The sequence below is a fragment of the Schistocerca americana genome, unplaced genomic scaffold, assembly GCF_021461395.2.
Source record: "Schistocerca americana isolate TAMUIC-IGC-003095 unplaced genomic scaffold, iqSchAmer2.1 HiC_scaffold_133, whole genome shotgun sequence".
Classification (NCBI taxonomy): domain Eukaryota; kingdom Metazoa; phylum Arthropoda; class Insecta; order Orthoptera; family Acrididae; genus Schistocerca; species Schistocerca americana.
In genome coordinates, this window is record NW_025725405.1 from 1 (window position 1) to 18,663 (window position 18,663).

At 54.7% G+C, this 18,663-nt stretch overlaps 46 non-coding genes across 46 annotated transcripts; 9 read left to right on the plus strand and 37 right to left on the minus strand.

The window, feature by feature from the left end:
* Positions 1-61: 61 nt before the first annotated feature.
* Positions 62-135, minus strand: Trnai-aau. The gene has a single exon. It is a non-coding gene; the product is annotated as a tRNA-Ile (tRNA).
* Positions 136-333: 198 nt separating this feature from the next.
* Trnae-uuc lies at positions 334-405 on the minus strand. Its single transcript has one exon. It is a non-coding gene; the product is annotated as a tRNA-Glu (tRNA).
* Positions 406-686: 281 nt separating this feature from the next.
* On the minus strand, positions 687-759 carry Trnam-cau. The gene has a single exon. It is a non-coding gene; the product is annotated as a tRNA-Met (tRNA).
* Positions 760-1,052: 293 nt separating this feature from the next.
* Positions 1,053-1,123, minus strand: Trnag-gcc. The gene has a single exon. It is a non-coding gene; the product is annotated as a tRNA-Gly (tRNA).
* Positions 1,124-1,464: 341 nt separating this feature from the next.
* Trnag-ucc lies at positions 1,465-1,536 on the plus strand. The gene has a single exon. It is a non-coding gene; the product is annotated as a tRNA-Gly (tRNA).
* Positions 1,537-2,112: 576 nt separating this feature from the next.
* Trnai-aau lies at positions 2,113-2,186 on the minus strand. Its single transcript has one exon. It is a non-coding gene; the product is annotated as a tRNA-Ile (tRNA).
* Positions 2,187-2,384: 198 nt separating this feature from the next.
* Positions 2,385-2,456, minus strand: Trnae-uuc. The gene has a single exon. It is a non-coding gene; the product is annotated as a tRNA-Glu (tRNA).
* Positions 2,457-2,737: 281 nt separating this feature from the next.
* Trnam-cau lies at positions 2,738-2,810 on the minus strand. Its single transcript has one exon. It is a non-coding gene; the product is annotated as a tRNA-Met (tRNA).
* Positions 2,811-3,103: 293 nt separating this feature from the next.
* On the minus strand, positions 3,104-3,174 carry Trnag-gcc. The gene has a single exon. It is a non-coding gene; the product is annotated as a tRNA-Gly (tRNA).
* A 341-nt stretch (positions 3,175-3,515) lies between these two features.
* Trnag-ucc lies at positions 3,516-3,587 on the plus strand. The gene has a single exon. It is a non-coding gene; the product is annotated as a tRNA-Gly (tRNA).
* A 586-nt stretch (positions 3,588-4,173) lies between these two features.
* On the minus strand, positions 4,174-4,247 carry Trnai-aau. Its single transcript has one exon. It is a non-coding gene; the product is annotated as a tRNA-Ile (tRNA).
* A 198-nt stretch (positions 4,248-4,445) lies between these two features.
* Positions 4,446-4,517, minus strand: Trnae-uuc. Its single transcript has one exon. It is a non-coding gene; the product is annotated as a tRNA-Glu (tRNA).
* Positions 4,518-4,798: 281 nt separating this feature from the next.
* On the minus strand, positions 4,799-4,871 carry Trnam-cau. Its single transcript has one exon. It is a non-coding gene; the product is annotated as a tRNA-Met (tRNA).
* A 293-nt stretch (positions 4,872-5,164) lies between these two features.
* Positions 5,165-5,235, minus strand: Trnag-gcc. The gene has a single exon. It is a non-coding gene; the product is annotated as a tRNA-Gly (tRNA).
* A 341-nt stretch (positions 5,236-5,576) lies between these two features.
* Trnag-ucc lies at positions 5,577-5,648 on the plus strand. The gene has a single exon. It is a non-coding gene; the product is annotated as a tRNA-Gly (tRNA).
* Positions 5,649-6,234: 586 nt separating this feature from the next.
* Trnai-aau lies at positions 6,235-6,308 on the minus strand. The gene has a single exon. It is a non-coding gene; the product is annotated as a tRNA-Ile (tRNA).
* Positions 6,309-6,506: 198 nt separating this feature from the next.
* Trnae-uuc lies at positions 6,507-6,578 on the minus strand. Its single transcript has one exon. It is a non-coding gene; the product is annotated as a tRNA-Glu (tRNA).
* Positions 6,579-6,859: 281 nt separating this feature from the next.
* On the minus strand, positions 6,860-6,932 carry Trnam-cau. Its single transcript has one exon. It is a non-coding gene; the product is annotated as a tRNA-Met (tRNA).
* A 293-nt stretch (positions 6,933-7,225) lies between these two features.
* On the minus strand, positions 7,226-7,296 carry Trnag-gcc. Its single transcript has one exon. It is a non-coding gene; the product is annotated as a tRNA-Gly (tRNA).
* A 341-nt stretch (positions 7,297-7,637) lies between these two features.
* Positions 7,638-7,709, plus strand: Trnag-ccc. The gene has a single exon. It is a non-coding gene; the product is annotated as a tRNA-Gly (tRNA).
* Positions 7,710-8,295: 586 nt separating this feature from the next.
* On the minus strand, positions 8,296-8,369 carry Trnai-aau. The gene has a single exon. It is a non-coding gene; the product is annotated as a tRNA-Ile (tRNA).
* A 198-nt stretch (positions 8,370-8,567) lies between these two features.
* Trnae-uuc lies at positions 8,568-8,639 on the minus strand. The gene has a single exon. It is a non-coding gene; the product is annotated as a tRNA-Glu (tRNA).
* Positions 8,640-8,920: 281 nt separating this feature from the next.
* Positions 8,921-8,993, minus strand: Trnam-cau. The gene has a single exon. It is a non-coding gene; the product is annotated as a tRNA-Met (tRNA).
* Positions 8,994-9,286: 293 nt separating this feature from the next.
* On the minus strand, positions 9,287-9,357 carry Trnag-gcc. Its single transcript has one exon. It is a non-coding gene; the product is annotated as a tRNA-Gly (tRNA).
* A 341-nt stretch (positions 9,358-9,698) lies between these two features.
* Positions 9,699-9,770, plus strand: Trnag-ucc. The gene has a single exon. It is a non-coding gene; the product is annotated as a tRNA-Gly (tRNA).
* Positions 9,771-10,356: 586 nt separating this feature from the next.
* On the minus strand, positions 10,357-10,430 carry Trnai-aau. Its single transcript has one exon. It is a non-coding gene; the product is annotated as a tRNA-Ile (tRNA).
* Positions 10,431-10,628: 198 nt separating this feature from the next.
* On the minus strand, positions 10,629-10,700 carry Trnae-uuc. Its single transcript has one exon. It is a non-coding gene; the product is annotated as a tRNA-Glu (tRNA).
* A 281-nt stretch (positions 10,701-10,981) lies between these two features.
* On the minus strand, positions 10,982-11,054 carry Trnam-cau. Its single transcript has one exon. It is a non-coding gene; the product is annotated as a tRNA-Met (tRNA).
* A 293-nt stretch (positions 11,055-11,347) lies between these two features.
* Trnag-gcc lies at positions 11,348-11,418 on the minus strand. Its single transcript has one exon. It is a non-coding gene; the product is annotated as a tRNA-Gly (tRNA).
* Positions 11,419-11,759: 341 nt separating this feature from the next.
* Trnag-ucc lies at positions 11,760-11,831 on the plus strand. The gene has a single exon. It is a non-coding gene; the product is annotated as a tRNA-Gly (tRNA).
* A 576-nt stretch (positions 11,832-12,407) lies between these two features.
* On the minus strand, positions 12,408-12,481 carry Trnai-aau. The gene has a single exon. It is a non-coding gene; the product is annotated as a tRNA-Ile (tRNA).
* A 198-nt stretch (positions 12,482-12,679) lies between these two features.
* Positions 12,680-12,751, minus strand: Trnae-uuc. The gene has a single exon. It is a non-coding gene; the product is annotated as a tRNA-Glu (tRNA).
* A 281-nt stretch (positions 12,752-13,032) lies between these two features.
* Trnam-cau lies at positions 13,033-13,105 on the minus strand. Its single transcript has one exon. It is a non-coding gene; the product is annotated as a tRNA-Met (tRNA).
* A 293-nt stretch (positions 13,106-13,398) lies between these two features.
* Trnag-gcc lies at positions 13,399-13,469 on the minus strand. Its single transcript has one exon. It is a non-coding gene; the product is annotated as a tRNA-Gly (tRNA).
* Positions 13,470-13,810: 341 nt separating this feature from the next.
* On the plus strand, positions 13,811-13,882 carry Trnag-ucc. The gene has a single exon. It is a non-coding gene; the product is annotated as a tRNA-Gly (tRNA).
* A 576-nt stretch (positions 13,883-14,458) lies between these two features.
* Trnai-aau lies at positions 14,459-14,532 on the minus strand. The gene has a single exon. It is a non-coding gene; the product is annotated as a tRNA-Ile (tRNA).
* A 198-nt stretch (positions 14,533-14,730) lies between these two features.
* On the minus strand, positions 14,731-14,802 carry Trnae-uuc. The gene has a single exon. It is a non-coding gene; the product is annotated as a tRNA-Glu (tRNA).
* Positions 14,803-15,083: 281 nt separating this feature from the next.
* On the minus strand, positions 15,084-15,156 carry Trnam-cau. The gene has a single exon. It is a non-coding gene; the product is annotated as a tRNA-Met (tRNA).
* Positions 15,157-15,449: 293 nt separating this feature from the next.
* Positions 15,450-15,520, minus strand: Trnag-gcc. The gene has a single exon. It is a non-coding gene; the product is annotated as a tRNA-Gly (tRNA).
* Positions 15,521-15,861: 341 nt separating this feature from the next.
* On the plus strand, positions 15,862-15,933 carry Trnag-ucc. The gene has a single exon. It is a non-coding gene; the product is annotated as a tRNA-Gly (tRNA).
* Positions 15,934-16,509: 576 nt separating this feature from the next.
* Positions 16,510-16,583, minus strand: Trnai-aau. The gene has a single exon. It is a non-coding gene; the product is annotated as a tRNA-Ile (tRNA).
* A 198-nt stretch (positions 16,584-16,781) lies between these two features.
* On the minus strand, positions 16,782-16,853 carry Trnae-uuc. The gene has a single exon. It is a non-coding gene; the product is annotated as a tRNA-Glu (tRNA).
* Positions 16,854-17,134: 281 nt separating this feature from the next.
* Trnam-cau lies at positions 17,135-17,207 on the minus strand. Its single transcript has one exon. It is a non-coding gene; the product is annotated as a tRNA-Met (tRNA).
* A 293-nt stretch (positions 17,208-17,500) lies between these two features.
* Trnag-gcc lies at positions 17,501-17,571 on the minus strand. The gene has a single exon. It is a non-coding gene; the product is annotated as a tRNA-Gly (tRNA).
* Positions 17,572-17,912: 341 nt separating this feature from the next.
* On the plus strand, positions 17,913-17,984 carry Trnag-ucc. Its single transcript has one exon. It is a non-coding gene; the product is annotated as a tRNA-Gly (tRNA).
* Positions 17,985-18,560: 576 nt separating this feature from the next.
* Trnai-aau lies at positions 18,561-18,634 on the minus strand. The gene has a single exon. It is a non-coding gene; the product is annotated as a tRNA-Ile (tRNA).
* Positions 18,635-18,663: the final 29 nt, after the last annotated feature.

The window sequence follows — 18,663 nt, forward strand, 5'->3', positions numbered from 1 at the left end:
TTTGGTCATCACACTCGCCAGCTGAAATCGGCGCTGCCTTTTCGCAGTAGTAAAAGAGAAGTGGCCCGTGGGGGGATCGAACCCACGACCTTCGCGTTATTAGCACGACGCTCTAACCAACTGAGCTAACGGGCCTCGGCAGATGCAGTTGCTCAGCCCTACGCTGGAATCAGGTGGCATGAAGCCATACACCATTCCTATGGTCGTCGTGTGTCTGCTTCCCTAGTCTATATTCTGCTGACGGTCACGAAACAGTAGCTATATTGCGAGCAGGACGGGAAACGGCCGCTCGGACAGCTCAAACTTGTCACGATTCGTGTGGAAAAAATTCCGTTCCGGTACCGGGAATCGAACCCGGGCCTCCTGGGTGAAAGCCAGGTATCCTAGCCACTAGACCACACCGGATGCGGCCGTTTCATTCGACCGTTCGTACGGTCGCTTGTCGCATTGTCGCTCTCTTTGCGAGCATCTTTGCACATACTGACTGGCAAGGCGCGCACCTCAAACGTCGCAGAGCAATGCTTTTGGCTTCATGCTCTGCTGGGAGAAGAGGAATAGGGAAGCTGTATGTAGCAATAACAGGAAGTAAACATTTTCCCGCTGAAGCGTTGAAACGTTGCGGATAACAAACAAGAAATAAGTTGGCGCCCTAGCAACAGCACCACCTTCAGTCACAGAAAATTAGATGCCCCGGGTGAGGATCGAACTCACGACCTTAAGATTATGAGACTTACGCGCTGCCTACTGCGCTACCGAGGCAGGCGATCGTTAGACCTTCTGGAATCTTGGTAAGTACCGAATACAAGTGGTAGAGAGTCTGCACTCCCTGGCTCATTTTTTCTGTTGCTACACGTGCATTCACGGCGCGGCAGGCAACTTGCGATGCTAGGCCGACGCCAGTATGTACAATAGCACGCAGGAGTCCAAACGAGCAGTCGTCCGCGCTGCATGATTGGTTCTTTCCACACGGAATCCCGCGGTTCATTCTCATGGCTCACGCAGTTCGAGTGCGAAAGACACGCAGCACCCCTACCGGAGAAAAAACAAAATGATGCATCGGCCGGGAATCGAACCCGGGCCGCCCGCGTGGCAGGCGAGCATTCTACCACTGAACCACCGATGCTCGGGCCAGCGGTACCTTCACGCTGCTTCCCGAGCAGATGTCTCAAGGGAAAGTGGGACTGCCGTCAAGCGCCGTAGCATTCTGTGGAGAAGATGCTGCAGACGCTGAATCCTGCACTGCACTGCTTAAAGATGCCGCCAGAACGCGGTCCTCTGCGTACTCTTGCGCCGCCGGCGCCGGCTCTTGCCAAAGGATGCGAAATGTGCGCGGATACGCTGTCCGAATGCGTCTGGATGTGCTCCCCTAGCCTGCCTCGAAATGCGCCTGCCGGGTACGATCACCTTCGGCCGCTGCCGACAGGCGGGAAGCCGACTCAGCGCGGTGGCGGGGCGCTCGCTTGTGCGGTGGTGGTGTAATGGTCAGCATAGTTGCCTTCCAAGCAGTTGATCCGGGTTCGATTCCCGGCCACCGCAGCAGGCTTTTAATTTCGCGTATGAGTACTTTTGCCACGCGCTCTTAAACTATTGTTTTTTCGCCCTCTTACTCGCTGCATACCAGCCCTTAGTGTGTCTCGACTTGTCTCGACTTTGCTCAGCTGACGCGAGAGCTGACGCTCTCAAATCGGCCTATATCAAAACGACAAGCACGAGAAACGACTGAGAGAGGTAAGGAGAGGCGAGGCGAGGCGATGGACACACAGCACGCCCCCTTCATTTCACGGTGGCGTCTCCCTGGCCGAATCGGGCTGTAGCTCCGAAAACAAAGGAGAAACAAAAATAGGAAGTAAAACTGCCAATACTGCCCTGTGTTCCCATGCGCTCACCCGCCCAAGTACTGACAAGGGCCAAAGTTGTTACGCATCGGCAATCGGACATTTTCTCTAACCAGTGTATTCAAGATATTATGGCCATTGCCGAGTGAATGCTGTAGTGCTTCCCGACGAGTCGGGTTCGGATCCTCTGTCAACTTCCACGCAGGGTGATGATCATTTGGTCATCACACTCGCCAGCTGAAATCGGCGCTGCCTTTTCGCAGTAGTAAAAGAGAAGTGGCCCGTGGGGGGATCGAACCCACGACCTTCGCGTTATTAGCACGACGCTCTAACCAACTGAGCTAACGGGCCTCGGCAGATGCAGTTGCTCAGCCCTACGCTGGAATCAGGTGGCATGAAGCCATACACCATTCCTATGGTCGTCGTGTGTCTGCTTCCCTAGTCTATATTCTGCTGACGGTCACGAAACAGTAGCTATATTGCGAGCAGGACGGGAAACGGCCGCTCGGACAGCTCAAACTTGTCACGATTCGTGTGGAAAAAATTCCGTTCCGGTACCGGGAATCGAACCCGGGCCTCCTGGGTGAAAGCCAGGTATCCTAGCCACTAGACCACACCGGATGCGGCCGTTTCATTCGACCGTTCGTACGGTCGCTTGTCGCATTGTCGCTCTCTTTGCGAGCATCTTTGCACATACTGACTGGCAAGGCGCGCACCTCAAACGTCGCAGAGCAATGCTTTTGGCTTCATGCTCTGCTGGGAGAAGAGGAATAGGGAAGCTGTATGTAGCAATAACAGGAAGTAAACATTTTCCCGCTGAAGCGTTGAAACGTTGCGGATAACAAACAAGAAATAAGTTGGCGCCCTAGCAACAGCACCACCTTCAGTCACAGAAAATTAGATGCCCCGGGTGAGGATCGAACTCACGACCTTAAGATTATGAGACTTACGCGCTGCCTACTGCGCTACCGAGGCAGGCGATCGTTAGACCTTCTGGAATCTTGGTAAGTACCGAATACAAGTGGTAGAGAGTCTGCACTCCCTGGCTCATTTTTTCTGTTGCTACACGTGCATTCACGGCGCGGCAGGCAACTTGCGATGCTAGGCCGACGCCAGTATGTACAATAGCACGCAGGAGTCCAAACGAGCAGTCGTCCGCGCTGCATGATTGGTTCTTTCCACACGGAATCCCGCGGTTCATTCTCATGGCTCACGCAGTTCGAGTGCGAAAGACACGCAGCACCCCTACCGGAGAAAAAACAAAATGATGCATCGGCCGGGAATCGAACCCGGGCCGCCCGCGTGGCAGGCGAGCATTCTACCACTGAACCACCGATGCTCGGGCCAGCGGTACCTTCACGCTGCTTCCCGAGCAGATGTCTCAAGGGAAAGTGGGACTGCCGTCAAGCGCCGTAGCATTCTGTGGAGAAGATGCTGCAGACGCTGAATCCTGCACTGCACTGCTTAAAGATGCCGCCAGAACGCGGTCCTCTGCGTACTCTTGCGCCGCCGGCGCCGACTCTTGCCAAAGGATGCGAAATGTGCGCGGATACGCTGTCCGAATGCGTCTGGATGTGCTCCCCTAGCCTGCCTCGAAATGCGCCTGCCGGGTACGATCACCTTCGGCCGCTGCCGACAGGCGGGAAGCCGACTCAGCGCGGTGGCGGGGCGCTCGCTTGTGCGGTGGTGGTGTAATGGTCAGCATAGTTGCCTTCCAAGCAGTTGATCCGGGTTCGATTCCCGGCCACCGCAGCAGGCTTTTAATTTCGCGTATGAGTACTTTTGCCACGCGCTCTTAAACTATTGTTTTTTCGCCCTCTTACTCGCTGCATACCAGCCCTTAGTGTGTCTCGACTTGTCTCGACTTTGCTCAGCTGACGCGAGAGCTGACGCTCTCAAATCGGCCTATATCAAAACGACAAGCACGAGAAACGACTGAGAGAGGTAAGGAGAGGCGAGGCGAGGCGATGGACACACAGCACGCCCCCTTCATTTCACGGTGGCGTCTCCCTGGCCGAATCGGGCTGTAGCTCCGAAAACAAAGGAGAAACAAAAATAGGAAGTAAAACTGCCAATACTGCCCTGTGTTCCCATGCGCTCACCCGCCCAAGTACTGACAAGGGCCAAAGTTGTTACGCATCGGCAATCGGACATTTTCTTTCATTTTCTCTAACCAGTGTATTCAAGATATTATGGCCATTGCCGAGTGAATGCTGTAGTGCTTCCCGACGAGTCGGGTTCGGATCCTCTGTCAACTTCCACGCAGGGTGATGATCATTTGGTCATCACACTCGCCAGCTGAAATCGGCGCTGCCTTTTCGCAGTAGTAAAAGAGAAGTGGCCCGTGGGGGGATCGAACCCACGACCTTCGCGTTATTAGCACGACGCTCTAACCAACTGAGCTAACGGGCCTCGGCAAATGCAGTTGCTCAGCCCTACGCTGGAATCAGGTGGCATGAAGCCATACACCATTCCTATGGTCGTCGTGTGTCTGCTTCCCTAGTCTATATTCTGCTGACGGTCACGAAACAGTAGCTATATTGCGAGCAGGACGGGAAACGGCCGCTCGGACAGCTCAAACTTGTCACGATTCGTGTGGAAAAAATTCCGTTCCGGTACCGGGAATCGAACCCGGGCCTCCTGGGTGAAAGCCAGGTATCCTAGCCACTAGACCACACCGGATGCGGCCGTTTCATTCGACCGTTCGTACGGTCGCTTGTCGCATTGTCGCTCTCTTTGCGAGCATCTTTGCACATACTGACTGGCAAGGCGCGCACCTCAAACGTCGCAGAGCAATGCTTTTGGCTTCATGCTCTGCTGGGAGAAGAGGAATAGGGAAGCTGTATGTAGCAATAACAGGAAGTAAACATTTTCCCGCTGAAGCGTTGAAACGTTGCGGATAACAAACAAGAAATAAGTTGGCGCCCTAGCAACAGCACCACCTTCAGTCACAGAAAATTAGATGCCCCGGGTGAGGATCGAACTCACGACCTTAAGATTATGAGACTTACGCGCTGCCTACTGCGCTACCGAGGCAGGCGATCGTTAGACCTTCTGGAATCTTGGTAAGTACCGAATACAAGTGGTAGAGAGTCTGCACTCCCTGGCTCATTTTTTCTGTTGCTACACGTGCATTCACGGCGCGGCAGGCAACTTGCGATGCTAGGCCGACGCCAGTATGTACAATAGCACGCAGGAGTCCAAACGAGCAGTCGTCCGCGCTGCATGATTGGTTCTTTCCACACGGAATCCCGCGGTTCATTCTCATGGCTCACGCAGTTCGAGTGCGAAAGACACGCAGCACCCCTACCGGAGAAAAAACAAAATGATGCATCGGCCGGGAATCGAACCCGGGCCGCCCGCGTGGCAGGCGAGCATTCTACCACTGAACCACCGATGCTCGGGCCAGCGGTACCTTCACGCTGCTTCCCGAGCAGATGTCTCAAGGGAAAGTGGGACTGCCGTCAAGCGCCGTAGCATTCTGTGGAGAAGATGCTGCAGACGCTGAATCCTGCACTGCACTGCTTAAAGATGCCGCCAGAACGCGGTCCTCTGCGTACTCTTGCGCCGCCGGCGCCGACTCTTGCCAAAGGATGCGAAATGTGCGCGGATACGCTGTCCGAATGCGTCTGGATGTGCTCCCCTAGCCTGCCTCGAAATGCGCCTGCCGGGTACGATCACCTTCGGCCGCTGCCGACAGGCGGGAAGCCGACTCAGCGCGGTGGCGGGGCGCTCGCTTGTGCGGTGGTGGTGTAATGGTCAGCATAGTTGCCTTCCAAGCAGTTGATCCGGGTTCGATTCCCGGCCACCGCAGCAGGCTTTTAATTTCGCGTATGAGTACTTTTGCCACGCGCTCTTAAACTATTGTTTTTTCGCCCTCTTACTCGCTGCATACCAGCCCTTAGTGTGTCTCGACTTGTCTCGACTTTGCTCAGCTGACGCGAGAGCTGACGCTCTCAAATCGGCCTATATCAAAACGACAAGCACGAGAAACGACTGAGAGAGGTAAGGAGAGGCGAGGCGAGGCGATGGACACACAGCACGCCCCCTTCATTTCACGGTGGCGTCTCCCTGGCCGAATCGGGCTGTAGCTCCGAAAACAAAGGAGAAACAAAAATAGGAAGTAAAACTGCCAATACTGCCCTGTGTTCCCATGCGCTCACCCGCCCAAGTACTGACAAGGGCCAAAGTTGTTACGCATCGGCAATCGGACATTTTCTTTCATTTTCTCTAACCAGTGTATTCAAGATATTATGGCCATTGCCGAGTGAATGCTGTAGTGCTTCCCGACGAGTCGGGTTCGGATCCTCTGTCAACTTCCACGCAGGGTGATGATCATTTGGTCATCACACTCGCCAGCTGAAATCGGCGCTGCCTTTTCGCAGTAGTAAAAGAGAAGTGGCCCGTGGGGGGATCGAACCCACGACCTTCGCGTTATTAGCACGACGCTCTAACCAACTGAGCTAACGGGCCTCGGCAGATGCAGTTGCTCAGCCCTACGCTGGAATCAGGTGGCATGAAGCCATACACCATTCCTATGGTCGTCGTGTGTCTGCTTCCCTAGTCTATATTCTGCTGACGGTCACGAAACAGTAGCTATATTGCGAGCAGGACGGGAAACGGCCGCTCGGACAGCTCAAACTTGTCACGATTCGTGTGGAAAAAATTCCGTTCCGGTACCGGGAATCGAACCCGGGCCTCCTGGGTGAAAGCCAGGTATCCTAGCCACTAGACCACACCGGATGCGGCCGTTTCATTCGACCGTTCGTACGGTCGCTTGTCGCATTGTCGCTCTCTTTGCGAGCATCTTTGCACATACTGACTGGCAAGGCGCGCACCTCAAACGTCGCAGAGCAATGCTTTTGGCTTCATGCTCTGCTGGGAGAAGAGGAATAGGGAAGCTGTATGTAGCAATAACAGGAAGTAAACATTTTCCCGCTGAAGCGTTGAAACGTTGCGGATAACAAACAAGAAATAAGTTGGCGCCCTAGCAACAGCACCACCTTCAGTCACAGAAAATTAGATGCCCCGGGTGAGGATCGAACTCACGACCTTAAGATTATGAGACTTACGCGCTGCCTACTGCGCTACCGAGGCAGGCGATCGTTAGACCTTCTGGAATCTTGGTAAGTACCGAATACAAGTGGTAGAGAGTCTGCACTCCCTGGCTCATTTTTTCTGTTGCTACACGTGCATTCACGGCGCGGCAGGCAACTTGCGATGCTAGGCCGACGCCAGTATGTACAATAGCACGCAGGAGTCCAAACGAGCAGTCGTCCGCGCTGCATGATTGGTTCTTTCCACACGGAATCCCGCGGTTCATTCTCATGGCTCACGCAGTTCGAGTGCGAAAGACACGCAGCACCCCTACCGGAGAAAAAACAAAATGATGCATCGGCCGGGAATCGAACCCGGGCCGCCCGCGTGGCAGGCGAGCATTCTACCACTGAACCACCGATGCTCGGGCCAGCGGTACCTTCACGCTGCTTCCCGAGCAGATGTCTCAAGGGAAAGTGGGACTGCCGTCAAGCGCCGTAGCATTCTGTGGAGAAGATGCTGCAGACGCTGAATCCTGCACTGCACTGCTTAAAGATGCCGCCAGAACGCGGTCCTCTGCGTACTCTTGCGCCGCCGGCGCCGACTCTTGCCAAAGGATGCGAAATGTGCGCGGATACGCTGTCCGAATGCGTCTGGATGTGCTCCCCTAGCCTGCCTCGAAATGCGCCTGCCGGGTACGATCACCTTCGGCCGCTGCCGACAGGCGGGAAGCCGACTCAGCGCGGTGGCGGGGCGCTCGCTTGTGCGGTGGTGGTGTAATGGTCAGCATAGTTGCCTCCCAAGCAGTTGATCCGGGTTCGATTCCCGGCCACCGCAGCAGGCTTTTAATTTCGCGTATGAGTACTTTTGCCACGCGCTCTTAAACTATTGTTTTTTCGCCCTCTTACTCGCTGCATACCAGCCCTTAGTGTGTCTCGACTTGTCTCGACTTTGCTCAGCTGACGCGAGAGCTGACGCTCTCAAATCGGCCTATATCAAAACGACAAGCACGAGAAACGACTGAGAGAGGTAAGGAGAGGCGAGGCGAGGCGATGGACACACAGCACGCCCCCTTCATTTCACGGTGGCGTCTCCCTGGCCGAATCGGGCTGTAGCTCCGAAAACAAAGGAGAAACAAAAATAGGAAGTAAAACTGCCAATACTGCCCTGTGTTCCCATGCGCTCACCCGCCCAAGTACTGACAAGGGCCAAAGTTGTTACGCATCGGCAATCGGACATTTTCTTTCATTTTCTCTAACCAGTGTATTCAAGATATTATGGCCATTGCCGAGTGAATGCTGTAGTGCTTCCCGACGAGTCGGGTTCGGATCCTCTGTCAACTTCCACGCAGGGTGATGATCATTTGGTCATCACACTCGCCAGCTGAAATCGGCGCTGCCTTTTCGCAGTAGTAAAAGAGAAGTGGCCCGTGGGGGGATCGAACCCACGACCTTCGCGTTATTAGCACGACGCTCTAACCAACTGAGCTAACGGGCCTCGGCAGATGCAGTTGCTCAGCCCTACGCTGGAATCAGGTGGCATGAAGCCATACACCATTCCTATGGTCGTCGTGTGTCTGCTTCCCTAGTCTATATTCTGCTGACGGTCACGAAACAGTAGCTATATTGCGAGCAGGACGGGAAACGGCCGCTCGGACAGCTCAAACTTGTCACGATTCGTGTGGAAAAAATTCCGTTCCGGTACCGGGAATCGAACCCGGGCCTCCTGGGTGAAAGCCAGGTATCCTAGCCACTAGACCACACCGGATGCAGCCGTTTCATTCGACCGTTCGTACGGTCGCTTGTCGCATTGTCGCTCTCTTTGCGAGCATCTTTGCACATACTGACTGGCAAGGCGCGCACCTCAAACGTCGCAGAGCAATGCTTTTGGCTTCATGCTCTGCTGGGAGAAGAGGAATAGGGAAGCTGTATGTAGCAATAACAGGAAGTAAACATTTTCCCGCTGAAGCGTTGAAACGTTGCGGATAACAAACAAGAAATAAGTTGGCGCCCTAGCAACAGCACCACCTTCAGTCACAGAAAATTAGATGCCCCGGGTGAGGATCGAACTCACGACCTTAAGATTATGAGACTTACGCGCTGCCTACTGCGCTACCGAGGCAGGCGATCGTTAGACCTTCTGGAATCTTGGTAAGTACCGAATACAAGTGGTAGAGAGTCTGCACTCCCTGGCTCATTTTTTCTGTTGCTACACGTGCATTCACGGCGCGGCAGGCAACTTGCGATGCTAGGCCGACGCCAGTATGTACAATAGCACGCAGGAGTCCAAACGAGCAGTCGTCCGCGCTGCATGATTGGTTCTTTCCACACGGAATCCCGCGGTTCATTCTCATGGCTCACGCAGTTCGAGTGCGAAAGACACGCAGCACCCCTACCGGAGAAAAAACAAAATGATGCATCGGCCGGGAATCGAACCCGGGCCGCCCGCGTGGCAGGCGAGCATTCTACCACTGAACCACCGATGCTCGGGCCAGCGGTACCTTCACGCTGCTTCCCGAGCAGATGTCTCAAGGGAAAGTGGGACTGCCGTCAAGCGCCGTAGCATTCTGTGGAGAAGATGCTGCAGACGCTGAATCCTGCACTGCACTGCTTAAAGATGCCGCCAGAACGCGGTCCTCTGCGTACTCTTGCGCCGCCGGCGCCGACTCTTGCCAAAGGATGCGAAATGTGCGCGGATACGCTGTCCGAATGCGTCTGGATGTGCTCCCCTAGCCTGCCTCGAAATGCGCCTGCCGGGTACGATCACCTTCGGCCGCTGCCGACAGGCGGGAAGCCGACTCAGCGCGGTGGCGGGGCGCTCGCTTGTGCGGTGGTGGTGTAATGGTCAGCATAGTTGCCTTCCAAGCAGTTGATCCGGGTTCGATTCCCGGCCACCGCAGCAGGCTTTTAATTTCGCGTATGAGTACTTTTGCCACGCGCTCTTAAACTATTGTTTTTTCGCCCTCTTACTCGCTGCATACCAGCCCTTAGTGTGTCTCGACTTGTCTCGACTTTGCTCAGCTGACGCGAGAGCTGACGCTCTCAAATCGGCCTATATCAAAACGACAAGCACGAGAAACGACTGAGAGAGGTAAGGAGAGGCGAGGCGAGGCGATGGACACACAGCACGCCCCCTTCATTTCACGGTGGCGTCTCCCTGGCCGAATCGGGCTGTAGCTCCGAAAACAAAGGAGAAACAAAAATAGGAAGTAAAACTGCCAATACTGCCCTGTGTTCCCATGCGCTCACCCGCCCAAGTACTGACAAGGGCCAAAGTTGTTACGCATCGGCAATCGGACATTTTCTTTCATTTTCTCTAACCAGTGTATTCAAGATATTATGGCCATTGCCGAGTGAATGCTGTAGTGCTTCCCGACGAGTCGGGTTCGGATCCTCTGTCAACTTCCACGCAGGGTGATGATCATTTGGTCATCACACTCGCCAGCTGAAATCGGCGCTGCCTTTTCGCAGTAGTAAAAGAGAAGTGGCCCGTGGGGGGATCGAACCCACGACCTTCGCGTTATTAGCACGACGCTCTAACCAACTGAGCTAACGGGCCTCGGCAGATGCAGTTGCTCAGCCCTACGCTGGAATCAGGTGGCATGAAGCCATACACCATTCCTATGGTCGTCGTGTGTCTGCTTCCCTAGTCTATATTCTGCTGACGGTCACGAAACAGTAGCTATATTGCGAGCAGGACGGGAAACGGCCGCTCGGACAGCTCAAACTTGTCACGATTCGTGTGGAAAAAATTCCGTTCCGGTACCGGGAATCGAACCCGGGCCTCCTGGGTGAAAGCCAGGTATCCTAGCCACTAGACCACACCGGATGCGGCCGTTTCATTCGACCGTTCGTACGGTCGCTTGTCGCATTGTCGCTCTCTTTGCGAGCATCTTTGCACATACTGACTGGCAAGGCGCGCACCTCAAACGTCGCAGAGCAATGCTTTTGGCTTCATGCTCTGCTGGGAGAAGAGGAATAGGGAAGCTGTATGTAGCAATAACAGGAAGTAAACATTTTCCCGCTGAAGCGTTGAAACGTTGCGGATAACAAACAAGAAATAAGTTGGCGCCCTAGCAACAGCACCACCTTCAGTCACAGAAAATTAGATGCCCCGGGTGAGGATCGAACTCACGACCTTAAGATTATGAGACTTACGCGCTGCCTACTGCGCTACCGAGGCAGGCGATCGTTAGACCTTCTGGAATCTTGGTAAGTACCGAATACAAGTGGTAGAGAGTCTGCACTCCCTGGCTCATTTTTTCTGTTGCTACACGTGCATTCACGGCGCGGCAGGCAACTTGCGATGCTAGGCCGACGCCAGTATGTACAATAGCACGCAGGAGTCCAAACGAGCAGTCGTCCGCGCTGCATGATTGGTTCTTTCCACACGGAATCCCGCGGTTCATTCTCATGGCTCACGCAGTTCGAGTGCGAAAGACGCGCAGCACCCCTACCGGAGAAAAAACAAAATGATGCATCGGCCTGGAATCGAACCCGGGCCGCCCGCGTGGCAGGCGAGCATTCTACCACTGAACCACCGATGCTCGGGCCAGCGGTACCTTCACGCTGCTTCCCGAGCAGATGTCTCAAGGGAAAGTGGGACTGCCGTCAAGCGCCGTAGCATTCTGTGGAGAAGATGCTGCAGACGCTGAATCCTGCACTGCACTGCTTAAAGATGCCGCCAGAACGCGGTCCTCTGCGTACTCTTGCGCCGCCGGCGCCGACTCTTGCCAAAGGATGCGAAATGTGCGCGGATACGCTGTCCGAATGCGTCTGGATGTGCTCCCCTAGCCTGCCTCGAAATGCGCCTGCCGGGTACGATCACCTTCGGCCGCTGCCGACAGGCGGGAAGCCGACTCAGCGCGGTGGCGGGGCGCTCGCTTGTGCGGTGGTGGTGTAATGGTCAGCATAGTTGCCTTCCAAGCAGTTGATCCGGGTTCGATTCCCGGCCACCGCAGCAGGCTTTTAATTTCGCGTATGAGTACTTTTGCCACGCGCTCTTAAACTATTGTTTTTTCGCCCTCTTACTCGCTGCATACCAGCCCTTAGTGTGTCTCGACTTGTCTCGACTTTGCTCAGCTGACGCGAGAGCTGACGCTCTCAAATCGGCCTATATCAAAACGACAAGCACGAGAAACGACTGAGAGAGGTAAGGAGAGGCGAGGCGAGGCGATGGACACACAGCACGCCCCCTTCATTTCACGGTGGCGTCTCCCTGGCCGAATCGGGCTGTAGCTCCGAAAACAAAGGAGAAACAAAAATAGGAAGTAAAACTGCCAATACTGCCCTGTGTTCCCATGCGCTCACCCGCCCAAGTACTGACAAGGGCCAAAGTTGTTACGCATCGGCAATCGGACATTTTCTCTAACCAGTGTATTCAAGATATTATGGCCATTGCCGAGTGAATGCTGTAGTGCTTCCCGACGAGTCGGGTTCGGATCCTCTGTCAACTTCCACGCAGGGTGATGATCATTTGGTCATCACACTCGCCAGCTGAAATCGGCGCTGCCTTTTCGCAGTAGTAAAAGAGAAGTGGCCCGTGGGGGGATCGAACCCACGACCTTCGCGTTATTAGCACGACGCTCTAACCAACTGAGCTAACGGGCCTCGGCAGATGCAGTTGCTCAGCCCTACGCTGGAATCAGGTGGCATGAAGCCATACACCATTCCTATGGTCGTCGTGTGTCTGCTTCCCTAGTCTATATTCTGCTGACGGTCACGAAACAGTAGCTATATTGCGAGCAGGACGGGAAACGGCCGCTCGGACAGCTCAAACTTGTCACGATTCGTGTGGAAAAAATTCCGTTCCGGTACCGGGAATCGAACCCGGGCCTCCTGGGTGAAAGCCAGGTATCCTAGCCACTAGACCACACCGGATGCGGCCGTTTCATTCGACCGTTCGTACGGTCGCTTGTCGCATTGTCGCTCTCTTTGCGAGCATCTTTGCACATACTGACTGGCAAGGCGCGCACCTCAAACGTCGCAGAGCAATGCTTTTGGCTTCATGCTCTGCTGGGAGAAGAGGAATAGGGAAGCTGTATGTAGCAATAACAGGAAGTAAACATTTTCCCGCTGAAGCGTTGAAACGTTGCGGATAACAAACAAGAAATAAGTTGGCGCCCTAGCAACAGCACCACCTTCAGTCACAGAAAATTAGATGCCCCGGGTGAGGATCGAACTCACGACCTTAAGATTATGAGACTTACGCGCTGCCTACTGCGCTACCGAGGCAGGCGATCGTTAGACCTTCTGGAATCTTGGTAAGTACCGAATACAAGTGGTAGAGAGTCTGCACTCCCTGGCTCATTTTTTCTGTTGCTACACGTGCATTCACGGCGCGGCAGGCAACTTGCGATGCTAGGCCGACGCCAGTATGTACAATAGCACGCAGGAGTCCAAACGAGCAGTCGTCCGCGCTGCATGATTGGTTCTTTCCACACGGAATCCCGCGGTTCATTCTCATGGCTCACGCAGTTCGAGTGCGAAAGACACGCAGCACCCCTACCGGAGAAAAAACAAAATGATGCATCGGCCGGGAATCGAACCCGGGCCGCCCGCGTGGCAGGCGAGCATTCTACCACTGAACCACCGATGCTCGGGCCAGCGGTACCTTCACGCTGCTTCCCGAGCAGATGTCTCAAGGGAAAGTGGGACTGCCGTCAAGCGCCGTAGCATTCTGTGGAGAAGATGCTGCAGACGCTGAATCCTGCACTGCACTGCTTAAAGATGCCGCCAGAACGCGGTCCTCTGCGTACTCTTGCGCCGCCGGCGCCGACTCTTGCCAAAGGATGCGAAATGTGCGCGGATACGCTGTCCGAATGCGTCTGGATGTGCTCCCCTAGCCTGCCTCGAAATGCGCCTGCCGGGTACGATCACCTTCGGCCGCTGCCGACAGGCGGGAAGCCGACTCAGCGCGGTGGCGGGGCGCTCGCTTGTGCGGTGGTGGTGTAATGGTCAGCATAGTTGCCTTCCAAGCAGTTGATCCGGGTTCGATTCCCGGCCACCGCAGCAGGCTTTTAATTTCGCGTATGAGTACTTTTGCCACGCGCTCTTAAACTATTGTTTTTTCGCCCTCTTACTCGCTGCATACCAGCCCTTAGTGTGTCTCGACTTGTCTCGACTTTGCTCAGCTGACGCGAGAGCTGACGCTCTCAAATCGGCCTATATCAAAACGACAAGCACGAGAAACGACTGAGAGAGGTAAGGAGAGGCGAGGCGAGGCGATGGACACACAGCACGCCCCCTTCATTTCACGGTGGCGTCTCCCTGGCCGAATCGGGCTGTAGCTCCGAAAACAAAGGAGAAACAAAAATAGGAAGTAAAACTGCCAATACTGCCCTGTGTTCCCATGCGCTCACCCGCCCAAGAACTGACAAGGGCCAAAGTTATTACGCATCGGCAATCGGACATTTTCTCTAACCAGTGTATTCAAGATATTATGGCCATTGCCGAGTGAATGCTGTAGTGCTTCCCGACGAGTCGGGTTCGGATCCTCTGTCAACTTCCACGCAGGGTGATGATCATTTGGTCATCACACTCGCCAGCTGAAATCGGCGCTGCCTTTTCGCAGTAGTAAAAGAGAAGTGGCCCGTGGGGGGATCGAACCCACGACCTTCGCGTTATTAGCACGACGCTCTAACCAACTGAGCTAACGGGCCTCGGCAGATGCAGTTGCTCAGCCCTACGCTGGAATCAGGTGGCATGAAGCCATACACCATTCCTATGGTCGTCGTGTGTCTGCTTCCCTAGTCTATATTCTGCTGACGGTCACGAAACAGTAGCTATATTGCGAGCAGGACGGGAAACGGCCGCTCGGACAGCTCAAACTTGTCACGATTCGTGTGGAAAAAATTCCGTTCCGGTACCGGGAATCGAACCCGGGCCTCCTGGGTGAAAGCCAGGTATCCTAGCCACTAGACCACACCGGATGCGGCCGTTTCATTCGACCGTTCGTACGGTCGCTTGTCGCATTGTCGCTCTCTTTGCGAGCATCTTTGCACATACTGACTGGCAAGGCGCGCACCTCAAACGTCGCAGAGCAATGCTTTTGGCTTCATGCTCTGCTGGGAGAAGAGGAATAGGGAAGCTGTATGTAGCAATAACAGGAAGTAAACATTTTCCCGCTGAAGCGTTGAAACGTTGCGGATAACAAACAAGAAATAAGTTGGCGCCCTAGCAACAGCACCACCTTCAGTCACAGAAAATTAGATGCCCCGGGTGAGGATCGAACTCACGACCTTAAGATTATGAGACTTACGCGCTGCCTACTGCGCTACCGAGGCAGGCGATCGTTAGACCTTCTGGAATCTTGGTAAGTACCGAATACAAGTGGTAGAGAGTCTGCACTCCCTGGCTCATTTTTTCTGTTGCTACACGTGCATTCACGGCGCGGCAGGCAACTTGCGATGCTAGGCCGACGCCAGTATGTACAATAGCACGCAGGAGTCCAAACGAGCAGTCGTCCGCGCTGCATGATTGGTTCTTTCCACACGGAATCCCGCGGTTCATTCTCATGGCTCACGCAGTTCGAGTGCGAAAGACACGCAGCACCCCTACCGGAGAAAAAACAAAATGATGCATCGGCCGGGAATCGAACCCGGGCCGCCCGCGTGGCAGGCGAGCATTCTACCACTGAACCACCGATGCTCGGGCCAGCGGTACCTTCACGCTGCTTCCCGAGCAGATGTCTCAAGGGAAAGTGGGACTGCCGTCAAGCGCCGTAGCATTCTGTGGAGAAGATGCTGCAGACGCTGAATCCTGCACTGCACTGCTTAAAGATGCCGCCAGAACGCGGTCCTCTGCGTACTCTTGCGCCGCCGGCGCCGACTCTTGCCAAAGGATGCGAAATGTGCGCGGATACGCTGTCCGAATGCGTCTGGATGTGCTCCCCTAGCCTGCCTCGAAATGCGCCTGCCGGGTACGATCACCTTCGGCCGCTGCCGACAGGCGGGAAGCCGACTCAGCGCGGTGGCGGGGCGCTCGCTTGTGCGGTGGTGGTGTAATGGTCAGCATAGTTGCCTTCCAAGCAGTTGATCCGGGTTCGATTCCCGGCCACCGCAGCAGGCTTTTAATTTCGCGTATGAGTACTTTTGCCACGCGCTCTTAAACTATTGTTTTTTCGCCCTCTTACTCGCTGCATACCAGCCCTTAGTGTGTCTCGACTTGTCTCGACTTTGCTCAGCTGACGCGAGAGCTGACGCTCTCAAATCGGCCTATATCAAAACGACAAGCACGAGAAACGACTGAGAGAGGTAAGGAGAGGCGAGGCGAGGCGATGGACACACAGCACGCCCCCTTCATTTCACGGTGGCGTCTCCCTGGCCGAATCGGGCTGTAGCTCCGAAAACAAAGGAGAAACAAAAATAGGAAGTAAAACTGCCAATACTGCCCTGTGTTCCCATGCGCTCACCCGCCCAAGTACTGACAAGGGCCAAAGTTGTTACGCATCGGCAATCGGACATTTTCTCTAACCAGTGTATTCAAGATATTATGGCCATTGCCGAGTGAATGCTGTAGTGCTTCCCGACGAGTCGGGTTCGGATCCTCTGTCAACTTCCACGCAGGGTGATGATCATTTGGTCATCACACTCGCCAGCTGAAATCGGCGCTGCCTTTTCGCAGTAGTAAAAGAGAAGTGGCCCGTGGGGGGATCGAACCCACGACCTTCGCGTTATTAGCACGACGCTCTAACCAACTGAGCTAACGGGCCTCGGCAGATGCAGTTGCTCAGCCCTACGCTGGAATCAGGTGGCATGAAGCCATACACCATTCCTATGGTCGTCGTGTGTCTGCTTCCCTAGTCTATATTCTGCTGACGGTCACGAAACAGTAGCTATATTGCGAGCAGGACGGGAAACGGCCGCTCGGACAGCTCAAACTTGTCACGATTCGTGTGGAAAAAATTCCGTTCCGGTACCGGGAATCGAACCCGGGCCTCCTGGGTGAAAGCCAGGTATCCTAGCCACTAGACCACACCGGATGCGGCCGTTTCATTCGACCGTTCGTACGGTCGCTTGTCGCATTGTCGCTCTCTTTGCGAGCATCTTTGCACATACTGACTGGCAAGGCGCGCACCTCAAACGTCGCAGAGCAATGCTTTTGGCTTCATGCTCTGCTGGGAGAAGAGGAATAGGGAAGCTGTATGTAGCAATAACAGGAAGTAAACATTTTCCCGCTGAAGCGTTGAAACGTTGCGGATAACAAACAAGAAATAAGTTGGCGCCCTAGCAACAGCACCACCTTCAGTCACAGAAAATTAGATGCCCCGGGTGAGGATCGAACTCACGACCTTAAGATTATGAGACTTACGCGCTGCCTACTGCGCTACCGAGGCAGGCGATCGTTAGACCTTCTGGAATCTTGGTAAGTACCGAATACAAGTGGTAGAGAGTCTGCACTCCCTGGCTCATTTTTTCTGTTGCTACACGTGCATTCACGGCGCGGCAGGCAACTTGCGATGCTAGGCCGACGCCAGTATGTACAATAGCACGCAGGAGTCCAAACGAGCAGTCGTCCGCGCTGCATGATTGGTTCTTTCCACACGGAATCCCGCGGTTCATTCTCATGGCTCACGCAGTTCGAGTGCGAAAGACACGCAGCACCCCTACCGGAGAAAAAACAAAATGATGCATCGGCCGGGAATCGAACCCGGGCCGCCCGCGTGGCAGGCGAGCATTCTACCACTGAACCACCGATGCTCGGGCCAGCGGTACCTTCACGCTGCTTCCCGAGCAGATGTCTCAAGGGAAAGTGGGACTGCCGTCAAGCGCCGTAGCATTCTGTGGAGAAGATGCTGCAGACGCTGAATCCTGCACTGCACTGCTTAAAGATGCCGCCAGAACGCGGTCCTCTGCGTACTCTTGCGCCGCCGGCGCCGACTCTTGCCAAAGGATGCGAAATGTGCGCGGATACGCTGTCCGAATGCGTCTGGATGTGCTCCCCTAGCCTGCCTCGAAATGCGCCTGCCGGGTACGATCACCTTCGGCCGCTGCCGACAGGCGGGAAGCCGACTCAGCGCGGTGGCGGGGCGCTCGCTTGTGCGGTGGTGGTGTAATGGTCAGCATAGTTGCCTTCCAAGCAGTTGATCCGGGTTCGATTCCCGGCCACCGCAGCAGGCTTTTAATTTCGCGTATGAGTACTTTTGCCACGCGCTCTTAAACTATTGTTTTTTCGCCCTCTTACTCGCTGCATACCAGCCCTTAGTGTGTCTCGACTTGTCTCGACTTTGCTCAGCTGACGCGAGAGCTGACGCTCTCAAATCGGCCTATATCAAAACGACAAGCACGAGAAACGACTGAGAGAGGTAAGGAGAGGCGAGGCGAGGCGATGGACACACAGCACGCCCCCTTCATTTCACGGTGGCGTCTCCCTGGCCGAATCGGGCTGTAGCTCCGAAAACAAAGGAGAAACAAAAATAGGAAGTAAAACTGCCAATACTGCCCTGTGTTCCCATGCGCTCACCCGCCCAAGTACTGACAAGGGCCAAAGTTGTTACGCATCGGCAATCGGACATTTTCTCTAACCAGTGTATTCAAGATATTATGGCCATTGCCGAGTGAATGCTGTAGTGCTTCCCGACGAGTCGGGTTCGGATCCTCTGTCAACTTCCACGCAGGGTGATGATCATTTGGTCATCACACTCGCCAGCTGAAATCGGCGCTGCCTTTTCGCAGTAGTAAAAGAGAAGTGGCCCGTGGGGGGATCGAACCCACGACCTTCGCGTTATTAGCACGACGCTCTAACCAACTGAGCTAACGGGCCTCGGCAGATGCAGTTGCTCAGCCCTACGC